General features: G+C 36.5%; 1 long non-coding RNA gene across 2 annotated transcripts; it reads left to right on the forward strand.

Annotated features, from left to right (window-relative positions):
* Positions 1-2,072: 2,072 nt before the first annotated feature.
* On the forward strand, positions 2,073-11,854 carry LOC117666382 (uncharacterized). 2 transcript variants are annotated; one of them, XR_009622812.2, is made up of 3 exons: positions 2,073-6,410; positions 10,458-10,610; positions 11,635-11,854. It is a non-coding gene; the product is annotated as an uncharacterized LOC117666382 (long non-coding RNA). The 2 variants fall into 2 exon arrangements; XR_004591748.3 differs by lacking the exon at positions 2,073-6,410 and having other exon boundaries at positions 9,206-10,610.
* The last annotated feature ends 645 nt before the right edge of the window (positions 11,855-12,499 follow it).

Genomic DNA, 12,499 nt, shown 5'->3' on the forward strand with positions numbered 1-12,499 from the left:
AAGACTGTATGACTGTAACCTTATTGCTTGTATCCTTACGATTTATATCAATATTGATTGTTTCCTGATTGCTTATTTGTACCCTATGACTATGAATAAGTGTTGTACCTTATGATTCTTGATGAACGTATCTTTTCTTTTATGTACACTGAGAGCATATGCACCAAAGACAAATTCCTTGTATGTCCAATCACACTTGGCCAATAAAAAATTCAATTCAATTCAATTCAATTCAATTCAATTCAATTCAATTCAATTCTATTCTATTCTATTCTATTCTATTCTATTCTATTCTATTCTATTCTATTCTATTCTATTGACAACTTTCTACTGGAATGTATTTAACAAGTGAGCTGGCAATGCTTTATTTGCAGAAGCAAGGAGAGCTTTTTGTAAACTTTGCAATTATCACTAAAACAACATACATCTCAAGTCTTTTCCCCTACATTTTAGTGACAACAGCAAACTACACTGGTGGATTCTTATTGTCTAATGTATCAAAGGGAATGTTCTCAAGCCAGCTAGACATATTCTGTTTTTATCTTTGCTTCTTGCATCATTACTGGACTTCTGCACAGAATCCCCCGCTGTTTCAGTGTTAATTAAGAAGGACAAGGCTGGTGGAGGGGAAAACAAACCTCTTAACGGCTACATCTCATACCAAGTGGGGAATAGCACAGCATACAGCTTTCAAGATGACGCATTGTTCTCCTCCGTTGTTTCACACAAAAGGGGGAAGCTTGACAATACAATATCTAAAATTTTCTACAGGCTTGTTTCTCTCAAGACTACCCAAATTAATCTGTCCTTTAAAAAGCCATCCAAGTGTACAGCGGTGGCGCATGAGAAATTTTGATAAGAAACTAATTGGCACAAAGGAAGAGAAATTATTCCTCAGTTTTTCCCCCTTCTTTAGCTCCCTTCCCCTGCTTGCTACATAATTAAGAAAAAAATATGTGTTCAAAATACATCTTTCCACAAACCCACACAAATTTATAAAACTCTCACACAGAATGTTGGATTTATATCTGGGGCAGCCGACTTTAATAGTCCACTTTATTTGAAGGTCACTGGGTGACTTCATATTTTGCCTCTACTAATACAGTAGATGTGGAATGTTGAAGATAATATTTCCTTTAGAAAAGAAACTTTAAAAAAATCTTTAGAAATAATGAAATTTTTCTAGTAGCTTTTTTCGTAACCAAATTCATATCAAGCCCTTAAATACAAACCTACTGTTTTGAACATTTCATTAGATGGGAATCATGACTTGAGATATAGATAATTACTGTAGGATCTATACTTTAAACATTGGAGATATTTTTAAAAATATCAACAGGCTGCATACAGGGGTGGGATTGAAAATTTTTAGCAACCAGTTCTCTGCCTGTTTGCTAGGTGGGCATGGCCATGGGGGCGTGGCCTACTCAGCCTTCTGCACCACGGTGGGGGGGGGACATTTTCACTCTCCCCAGGCTCCAGAGGCTTTCCTTGAGCCTCCAGGAGGGCGAAAACGGCCTCCCCTGTGCTCTGGAGGCCTTCTGGAGACTGGAAATGGGCCCATTTCTGGACTTCCTGAACTTCTGGGAAGCCCATTTTTCACCCTCCCAGAGCCTCTGGCAGGGCCCTGCACTTACCTGGCATCCAAAACAGGCCACATGGAGACTCCTGAGAGGGGAGGGGAAGGGTGGACAGGGCCAGCCAGGCCTTGCAACTACCGGTTCGTTGAACCAGATGTAAAATTAGCATCTGGTTCACTTGAACTGGTCCAAACCGGCTGAATCCCACCCCTGGCTACATAGTATCACAAATTATTTGAAAACTACGCAAGGTACAACTCACAGTGAAATAAGCAATAAACTTAAGCTGCCTATATGATGGTGTTCAAATATTTTCACATGCATCAATTACTAGTGCAAGTTTAATAAATAAAAAGTAAACGTACTGAATATTCTGAGATATAATTTGAGGGAAACATTTGGCCAATATATTTGTACTTACTAACCAAGAATTTTAATCAGAGCTTATACATGAAATAGGTTTTTACTTTTATAATGAAATCAGCATGAGTGGGAAAAATGCAGAGATAGATATATTATTTAAAGATACATTTACTGTCTCTTTTCTTCTTGTCTTTTCTTTTTTCCAATATTAAAGTAAGACTGGAACTGATTTGCAAGTCCTTGTCTAGTTCAAGGACTTGACCCTTGTCTTCAGTTGTGAATAACAGGCAGTAATGACTTCTTAATCAGTACATGATTCATGAAACTTAATGTAGCACAGTTGTTCAACAGTTCCCTCTTTTTTAAAAAAGAAAAATTCTGAGATCTTCAGCAATTTCCCCTTAAATCTCATAGGAGAAATGAAGGAGTCTAGAAACTTCTCATGCATTATTGCCAAAGCTTATGGGATTCCAGTCTTAATAGCAGGAGAAAGTTTATTTGAATGATAAATCAATTCATGGTATGCAGTTTATTATTGCGATTTCTATTTTGTGAGTTGTGATGATCCAACTTTATTTTATGAAGACTACTATGCAATCTGGTCAAGCCAATATTTCTTCTACAGAGATTGTATTGAGTATATAGGCTAAGCATATAATATATATGCTAGCTCTATAGAACTTAGCTAATATCAAACATTTTGGTATTTAAAAAACCAAAATCAATATTATGACTATAAAATTCTCCCATCTTTTCTTTCCCCCTGTGATACTATGGTGATTTTATTGCTATTTTCAAATGGTTCTGGTTTCATCTCCTGCTTGAAAAACCAAGATTAAGTTACAATATCCTAGTTAAGAAGGAGAGCAGTGGGGTATGAAAGTGCAGTGTTTATTGTTAATACAATAACTTGGAATTTATTAAATTGAACTCATTAAATCTGAAGTGATCCTAAACATTGCATTTAAAGAATAATCATAATAGTTACCCTGTTAGTGGCCTGGATAATTGTAAAAATGGATGCTGTTAAGGCAAAAACAAATTCCCTAAAGCCATGTTGTTAAGTTAGTCATAAAGCATCCAAAAGAAAATAATGCCTTATTAAAATGAGAAAATGTATTTTTTTCTATTTCACTCACAGGTTTATCAATTCCTTCAAACACAGAGATTTAAATGCAGTTCAGAGATTCTGTATTAAACGTGTTTATACATAGATATCAATGGAGTCAACATTCGTAGAACTATCTGATACCCATTGTGGCTAAAAACACTTGATATGAAAATACACCTGTATTTTCTGTCTAAACTTTAGGCATTTATAATTTTCCTCAAAAGCACCCACATACAGTCACAAAATAATAATATTTTTTAACAAAGCATTGCAGTGTTCTTTTGTTTATTTTTAGCCCCAGACTTCTATATTATATTATATTCGGCACAAGAAACCATCTGTTGCCCTCTAACGCCACTAAATGACATTGACAGGTCTCACTGTTTCAGCAGCATAAGGAAGATATTTAGGGATGATTCACACCCTGTCCAGTGTAACTTTTCGCATCTACCATTGGGCAGAAGACATTGAAGCATAGCCAACCGGACAAACAGGTTTAAAAACAGCTTCTATCCATGGGCTGTCAGACTCTTAAACACAATCACAATCACTCCCCGCACATACGGAAATGTATGACTAGTCTTTTTCCCCCCAATTATTTGTATAGGGATTATTCTCTATACTATTTATATTGTTTTGTATTTTCTGTTATGGATTGCACCAGAGAGGCTAAACCAATTCCGTTGTATATGATGTACAATGACAGTAAAGGCTATACTACTATGTTATTAAAAATGTTCTTTCATGCACCATCTGCTGTTTCACATTTTTTGTTTGCATTTTTCCCTAGTACCAATTTCATGAAAATCCTATTTGTAATCCTCAATTATTTCCCTCTTCCTTTAAGAGGGAATTTCTGCCTCTTCCATTGCAACCTCTTCTCTCATATTTTATACCGATCCAAAAAGACCCCAGGATTGGACAACAGAGAGATAAAGGGGTCTGAGAAGTCAAAGTGATTTATGTCTTTTGTGTAAGTGGAAAGATAGGAGTTGGGGTTTGTACCTCTTATTATTAAACAGTTTTGTGTTCATGTACCTCAGAGTGAATAATACTGTTTGAGCAATACTAGGAATGGTAGTAATTTAGCATAATTGCAGTATTTCTGCATTACTATTAATTACTATTTTACTATTAAATTACTATTACTTTTTCTGCATTACTATTAATCTTCTCATCATTCCTATCACCCATCTCCTCCCACTTATGACTGTATGACTGTAACCTTGTTTCTGATATCCTTAAGATTTATATTGACTGTTTCCCTATGACTATCATTAAGTGTTGTACCTTATGATTCTTGACGAATGTATCTTTTCTTTTATGTACACCGAGAGCGTATGCACCAAGACAAATTCCTTGTGTGTCGATTTGCACTTGGCCAATAAATAATTCTATTCTATTCTATTATATCACACAGATGAAGGGAAGGGAAGTTTCTCCATTTATTTTTATGCAAATGCTCTTCATAAGGAGTACCATGTTTGATCTCTTGATTTTCTTGAAGGTATGCACATTTTTAAGTACAATGTTCTTTTTCTTGTTGTTATAATTTGTTCACAAAGAACAGAACTGTCTTGTCACTGTGTTTTAGATATGGGAGACTTCACAGCAAGCTCATTTATCTCTGTCATATTTACCTTCTGTACTGGGAGACCAAGGTCACTTTGTTCAGCTTCTCCCTGTTTTAATTCTCCACAAGGCAGTGGATTGCATTATATAGCACCTCACCTATTAAAAATTCTCTACAAGTGGATTGTTATATAGCACCTCTGATCAAGTTTATGCTATTCTTACTTTGGAGGGATGGACAGAAACACCAACCAACTGGCCATTGTGATGCACTTACACAACATTTCGCTAAGTCATTTATATTTGCCTGAGCCTTAATTCTTCATGGGCAGAATCTGGTGAGATATGATCTGGGCTTCATTTCCCTGTGGACTCCAATTAAGTGGACAGGATATCCTGTAGCGTGAGCTTTGCTGACATGTTTTGAGCGATGTAATGCTATGAGTAGCTGGATCAGCAAAATGGCCCACGCCTCTTTCATAGGGAAAGTTGTTCTGGATGCCTTGGGAAAAAATGGAGATTTGGCCCCTCCTGAAGAGATTTTCCCTGCATCTGGCTATACTGCACAACTATTGTCCTCTTTCCTGCCTCCTCTTTTTAAAACTGGTTTGTTTGTTTTACAAGTCTTAAAACCACTCAGATGGAAATCAACCCTGAACACCATACAATTCCCATTTTCATTAATTCAGGTTAAAATAAAACAATTAGCGAAAGAACAATTTTCAAGGAGGTTGTTGAGAACCTTCTTGTGATGGGGTTTCATTTACAGAGTGTCCTAGGGTAATAGATTATCAGAGTTCCTTTCAATCAGGATTAGGTTTAGAAGTATGCATGGAATAACCTTGGATGTTGTGATGGATTGGTTCTGGTTCTGTTCTTCATTATCTTACTGATCCTACTTGACCTGACGGAGTCATTCAATACTATTGACCATGATGCTTTTTTTGGGCTGCTGCAATTGTTGGGTGCTATTCTACAATGCTTCTACAGCATTCTACAAAGGTGATAACAGTTGGTCTTGGGGTAGGTAGAATGAGATATCAACCTAACAGTCTCCCCTGAGCAGAGTTGGTCTTCTTGCTCCTACATACATGAAATTGCTGGGTGAAGTTATCTCTAAGTTTGGAGGAAATATCATCAATGTGCTGATGATAGTCAGCTATAGATTTCCACTGAGAGTTGGGCAAGAGATACTGTAGAAATTTTGATCTACAAAATTTCTGGTGGTTACAGTTCCATAAAGTTAAACCCTAGCAAAAGCCTCTCCAAAAACCATCTACTTCTCTAACTACTGTAGTAGTAACTCTGAATAGGACATCATTTCAATGGAAGACTAACAAAATAACAGAGTTGGAAGGGACCTTGGAAGTCTTCTTGTCCAATCCCCTACTCAGGCAGGAAGCCCTATACCATTTTAGACAAATGGTTGTCCATACTTTTCTTAAAGCAGGTCTACAAATTAGAAGTCATAGCTACTGCTGGATTTGCAGGTGGAGGGATGGCCAGAGGAATCCTTACCCAGCTTTAGTTGCTATAACAGTTACAGCCCTGCCTGGAGCAGGAAGCTCTGATGATAGTGACATATAACTTCAACATCATAATGAGACTTGACTACTGCAATCCACTCTACGTGAGGCTGCTTTTAAAAACTATTCTGCATTTAAAGCTGGTGCAAAATGCAGCAGCCATGTAGCAAGTGAGACCCTTATGGCTGTTATTACATTAGTTCCCAGTATTTTCTGAGTAGAAACTACAGTGCTGGTTTTACACAGCTTGGATCTTAGGTACCTTATGATCTGCTTCCTCCATATCTCAGTTAAGATGTTTTTTTCCATATATATATATACATTCTATCTTGGGATGGAAACCAAGAGGTGATATGTTTCCTTAATGACCTAATACAAGTCTCCCCCACCCCAACATCTCAATGGCACCGTCCTCAGCATCATTTGTAAGACAGCTAAGAATGATTTTCCCCCCCATAGGGCCTCTGTAGAATAATGCTATAGTACTTACTGTTGGTGCTATTACATCTTATTTGATTTTAATGAAGTCATTATGAGCCTGTTAACTATTCTGCTATTTTTATGATTGTCTTATTGTTGGGGACTGTATATTTTATTTGTTTTAATTATCATTAACTAATAGAAATTCTTCTTTGATTAGAATGGTATACAGATTTTATAAGTGTGTGTGTGTGTGTGTGTGTGTGTGTGTGTGTGTGTGTATTACACAGGGCATGTTACTGAAAGCCAATGCCATGCATCAAAGAGAAAGAAACAACAAATGATAGACATTCCAACATCATTGCAACCTTAATAATAATTAACACCAAGAAAGTGTGGATGCTACAATGCTAGAATAAATATACCCTTGGCGTAGCTGTACTATGGGCACAGTTTTAATTTACCACCAGGACTTTGTAGGATTTCTGCTCTCGGTAAATCCTTCAAGTGGCTATGAAAGAATACTGTGACTTAAAGCATTCATTAAGCATCAGTATTCATTCTATACTATTAAGATTCAAAACACTTCCACAGTAGAATGATCTCTTTCAAAAGAAATTAACATAGAATTCCTTTGTGGATACACTTTAGATTGGCAGTTTTGCTTAAAACATAAATAAAAATAATATAACCAGCAATAAAAGGTGATTTAAAAAGTCCTTTGGATAGGTACCTATATTATATTACAACAGAGACCATGAAATATTGAAGAATAATAAAAAATCATATAAAAGTATACCTTAGTAATAAAATAAGCTACATTTACTCAGGGCTGATCTTGATTGTAGAGAATGTAGTAAGATTTTCTTTGTGATTTTGTTTGTTTGTTTGTTTGTTTGAAGTGCTTGTCATTTTCCAGCTATAACCTCTCAAACTTAAGATATACAAAACTGATATACTGTATAGCCGCAGAAATTTGCAATAGATGAACATTTAAGAAACAAAGGAACCTATCAGTTAAACAATTTATGTTTCTGGAATCAAGTATTTGAAAACATCAAGTTAAATATAGAATTCTTAAACAATGCCCAAAGTTCTAGAATTAGATGACACAATAGAATGAAACTTGAATTTCCTCATAATCTGTCCATTGATCCTGGAGAAAAGTAGATAAATAGGCAGATGGTTGCTATAGTATTTTTTTTCATCTTCCAGGCATTTTTAAGTTTCTTCACAGAAACTTTCTAGTTTAGCAACAACAACAAAAGAGAGATCTATTGAATGTTCTCTATTATTCCAAGTTTTGCTTATGTTCTTGAGTTGTTTTCACTGAAAAGTAACAAAAAAAACCCCTCTATATCATCTACCTATCATCTGTCTGTCTGTCTATAATCTACCCATCTATCTACCCATCTATCTAAAAAAATTAAAGGAGTTATACATGTATCTGGGAATAATGGGTGGTATATTATTTTTAATCTGTTATGCTAAAAATCTTTTTAAAATATGCATTTCTTCTACTATCTTAAGAGAACTATCATATTTTCATACCATTAAGATCATTTAAAAATTATGCATAAACATATAGATACACATAATTTTATTTGTGCTTTATGAAATGCTAGATTAATTAATAATCCACATAGTTTTTGACTTTTTGATCTAGATAGCCTATGTAGAAAAAAAACCCCATAGTTCATGACTCTTAAAATTGCTAAAAGGGCCAGAAAAATAAAAAGGCTAGCATACACTGAAGAAAATTTGAAAAAGTATAATATAGTGTTATATAAATAACATAAAAATAATGTAGCGTTACCATTTTCAGAACACTATTCATATAAATTTTTAAAAAATATGTAACTTCAGTAATTCCACAAAGCGGTCTGTAAAATACGCCTCAAAAATAATTTGATCCTATAATGCAATATTAAAATAGTGTTCAATGTTAACCAGAAAGCAGTGGAAATATTTGTTTTAGTTACATATCTTCCTTTAGTCAAGTAACAACAAAACACAGATCTGACACACATCTGTTTAAACTGAACAGCTATGTGTGAGACAGGGACAAGGGTGTGCTGGAGTCTGTGGAACAGGCTGTGCATCCAGCAACTGCACATATTGGCAACCTCTCTTGCCTGTATCCTTGAAATGTGGGACAACTGTGCAATGCCACCCACAAGTGTCTGACCCACGGTCATAATCTGTAATCATCCAGTTCCTCCCAGGGGTGGTGTAGAGAGTAAGGAAGACGACCTTGATGAAAATATGCAGACTTCATGTACAGTCAAAAGGGCTTAAATCATTTTTTGAGTCCAGAATAAATCAGGCAGACATTTCTGATTCATAGGAATATAAGAAGGAGAAAAGGGAGGTACAGCACAATCAGACTTACATGATTATGTTACTATAGTCAAACTATGAAAGCCAGTTTGGTCTAGTGATTAGGGCTAAGTTCCATTTTAACCATGAAAGCCAGCTCAATGATCTTGGGCCAGTCACTTTTCTCAGCCTAACTCACTTCACAGGGGGAAAATAGGAGGAAGAAGGTATGTTGGATATGTTCACCACCTTTGGTGAACTATTAATTCACCAATAATTTGGTGAATTATTTGTAAAAATAATAAAGGTGGGGTAAAAATAAATAAATGTCCAATCTCAATAAAAGGGGTTTTAGTCTTCCTGTGGATGTCATGGTCTGGACTACTTGGGAGAGGAGGTGGGGTGAAAAATCAAGGGAAGCATCCTGTTTTCACATTCAGGCAAACCTAAAATCTCTATCCATGGTCAGTTCCCCCTTCTGTGGAAACACTTTAGGTTCTTCCCACTGGTGGTGGTGGTAGAAGCAGAGAAATGGTATCATAACACAATGCTCCTCAAACACGTGAGCAGTTCCCCCTAAGTGGAAGCACTTAGTTTTAACTAGCTTCCAGAAGGTGATGTCAGAAGAAGCCAACTGTGCTTCTGGAGGTGGGGAGACTGTTCTAAAAGAACTGAGGCCACAATGGAGCAACAATATGTCCTGAGCCTGTCTTCCTCATCTCCTGAAATGGGGAGCGCTATCAGCTTTGTCAGGAGTGTTGGAAGAAATATCCATCTAATTCAGTTCCAAGCCAGGAGAAAGACACTGGAGACAAAATAGAGGCTAGAGGCTGATTGGAAAGATGGTTTAATGATGAAGCAGAACCACATGGGTTCTTCTGGGCAGCTGACCACATGGAGTTGAGAGTGGGGGATATTTATACCTTCTCTTAGGCTTTGCACTTGAGCTTCCTGTTCCTGTGCAAGAACATGTATGCTATTGGCTGTTGTCAGACTCCCATGGTGCTATGTACAAATCCTAGGAGTTTGTCTGAGATAGGTTTGGTTGAAGTTTGAGGGTGATGAAATGAAGGGGCTTGTGTTTGAAAGGGTGTTGGGTAATTCCTATTGTGGCTTAATGGCTTTGCCTTGAAGGATAATCCCATCATCCTGGAGCTGAAGGTCTTTTGTTTTGTAGATAGGCTGGCCCAGTCTTTCTTAATCGGCACAAAATATCTGCTGGGGCTATTAAGAAAGTAGGGGTTGCTTTAAAAAAAAGCATGTTTCTCCATTTTTCCCTTTGGGAACTATAATATTCTGCCCTTTTTAAATATTCCTCAAAATATTTCATTCTTCTAGGAGAGGGGTGGATGCTAATTTTCTACAGGAAGAACATCTTCAATAGGATGATTCTAGTTGGAAAAGGTGGTCCTATAGATCTCTAAGAGATAAACCTTAACAGTTTTTGTAAGCAATCCCAAGAGGGAAAGTGCAGTGTCACTGGAGGAAGGAGTATCAAGTGGATCCATTTGATGAAAGGAGTATTGCACCATTATGATGTAAGCCCAACACTTTTTCATACCACAGATCTTGAGGTGCTATGGCAAGATGTTGCTTTAACCCTTTAAAAAAATGGAGAAATGGAGCGGGAGCCAGCCGACACTGTTGAGGGCCAAGGCTTGAGCATCTACTAGAAGAGCCTCCTGATTGGAGCAGAGCACCAATCCAAATTGGGCAAAGGTATTAGTTCCATCACTTTCAAAGCCGTGCAGGATTTGGTCACTTCAGTCCAGACACTGCAAACTAATGGAGAAAAGGATACATGAATTACAGTGCTCCTTTCCTGAAAACAGGAAACTGGGAGAAAGAAAGAAAAAAAAAAACTGGCTGAAGTATTGCAAAACAATCTCTATTTGTCAATCCCTCTTTCTAAAGGAAATATTCAAGTATTTATTTTTTAGTATAGTTATATCATTTGCCATAATTGCCATAATTTATTGGTTCACACATTCCTTTTTAAATATAATTTGGTCCTTCATTTCCATGCTTTTTCCCACCCAACAGGAGCAAAATTTCCCCCCAACAATGCAAGTCTTTGTTAAGCAGGAGCTGAGTAACAATTGGGTTGTATAAAATAGCTTTGAGGCTGCTTTTTATTGAAATCCTTCCATCCATTCTCACCATGTTTGGCACAGCTTTTAATGAGCCTGCCTGAACTCGAGTAACCCCTCTGGCAATTTGTAAGGAAGAAAAATTAGACAGATCATTTTATTCCGTGGGTTGGTGATGAGGTAATTGGCTTTCATTACAGTATTTTCTTTTGTAACTGACACATCTCAACTGGAAGATCCAGCACCCTCTGTGAGCTTATGAAGTCCTTCACAATTCCTGGCTGCCCAATGCAGGATCTTGTGACACTATAGGGTTATTTTTTTTCCCACCACTAAATTTCACTTTTAGATGTGCACTTTTTCTATAATTGTCCTTCCTTTCATTTCCTCTTCCAAATAGTTCAAAGCAGAATGATTGATTATCCTTATTAGAACACTTCCCCCAGCTAAGTCAAAATACATGGTCATATCCATTCCAACAACTGTGGTAAAGTGAAAATAGGAGAGTTTCAGGGTATCATTACAAATCAGTGCGTTTTCTTCAAAAGCAGAGTTCTAACCTTGTGGTTCATTTGTTTTAACAACTGTCCTTTGATTTAACAATGCTTTGAATAATAATCTTGAGGTTCAAAATTTCCTTTTTTTTCCTGCAGTGGAAATGCAGCTGCTTACATGATGGAAAGATATGACTGAGAAAACAATGATGGGAGAAGCATTTGAGAACTCCAGATAATCATTCTTATAAAGTTTTTCTTCCATCTCATTTTTGCTTCCTATTGCTAGTAATCAGAAAGAACACAAAAGAGGAGAGTTCAATTTTTGCTTTTTATCAGAAATTGTACATCTGCTTTATAAACTCGACAAATTTAATAATCTCATTGTCTGCCTTCAATGCGTATTTTCCATTTGCCACCTAAAACCTATTTCTCGAGCCATTCTTGGTACTCAAATTACAAAGGACGATAACGTCATCTAAATATTTCAGCAAAATAGAAAATTTGTGTTCTCATTAGCAGTTGTGGATATAAAAGAGAAGAACCCCTCCTGTTTTAACTTTTCTTTTATAGCAGCTGTGTTGTCTTCATAGGACTGTATATATGACACTCAGAACCCTCTGAAGGAAGAATGGAATAAAAATGAAAGGAACAAATAAAATAGATTCCTGGAGCTCATTGTTGAGCTTCTATGTTTTGTATCTCCAGAGAATGGAAAATGATTTCTGTTCATAGCAAGGTTATTTTACACTTCACAATAGCAGAATAGGTGGGTGAAAAAAAATGCTTAGAACAAAATAAAAAACCCTGAAACTCAATTCACTCCTGATTTTTGCTGTGCAAGAACCTGCACCAGCTCAATTTGTCCATGAACAGCTCCCAAAGCATGGCACTTAGCAAATATTATACAATCCTTGAGATCAACATCGGCTGCTTTCCTTTGTTTCATGTTTCTTTGGGTCCGTCTCACACTCTTCCATCTTCTGAATGAAAGTGTGAATGTCTTTCTGAAGCAACCAACATT

The sequence above is a fragment of the Pantherophis guttatus genome, chromosome 1, assembly GCF_059756535.1.
Source record: "Pantherophis guttatus breed Tessera chromosome 1, ASM5975653v1, whole genome shotgun sequence".
NCBI lineage: Eukaryota > Metazoa > Chordata > Lepidosauria > Squamata > Colubridae > Pantherophis > Pantherophis guttatus.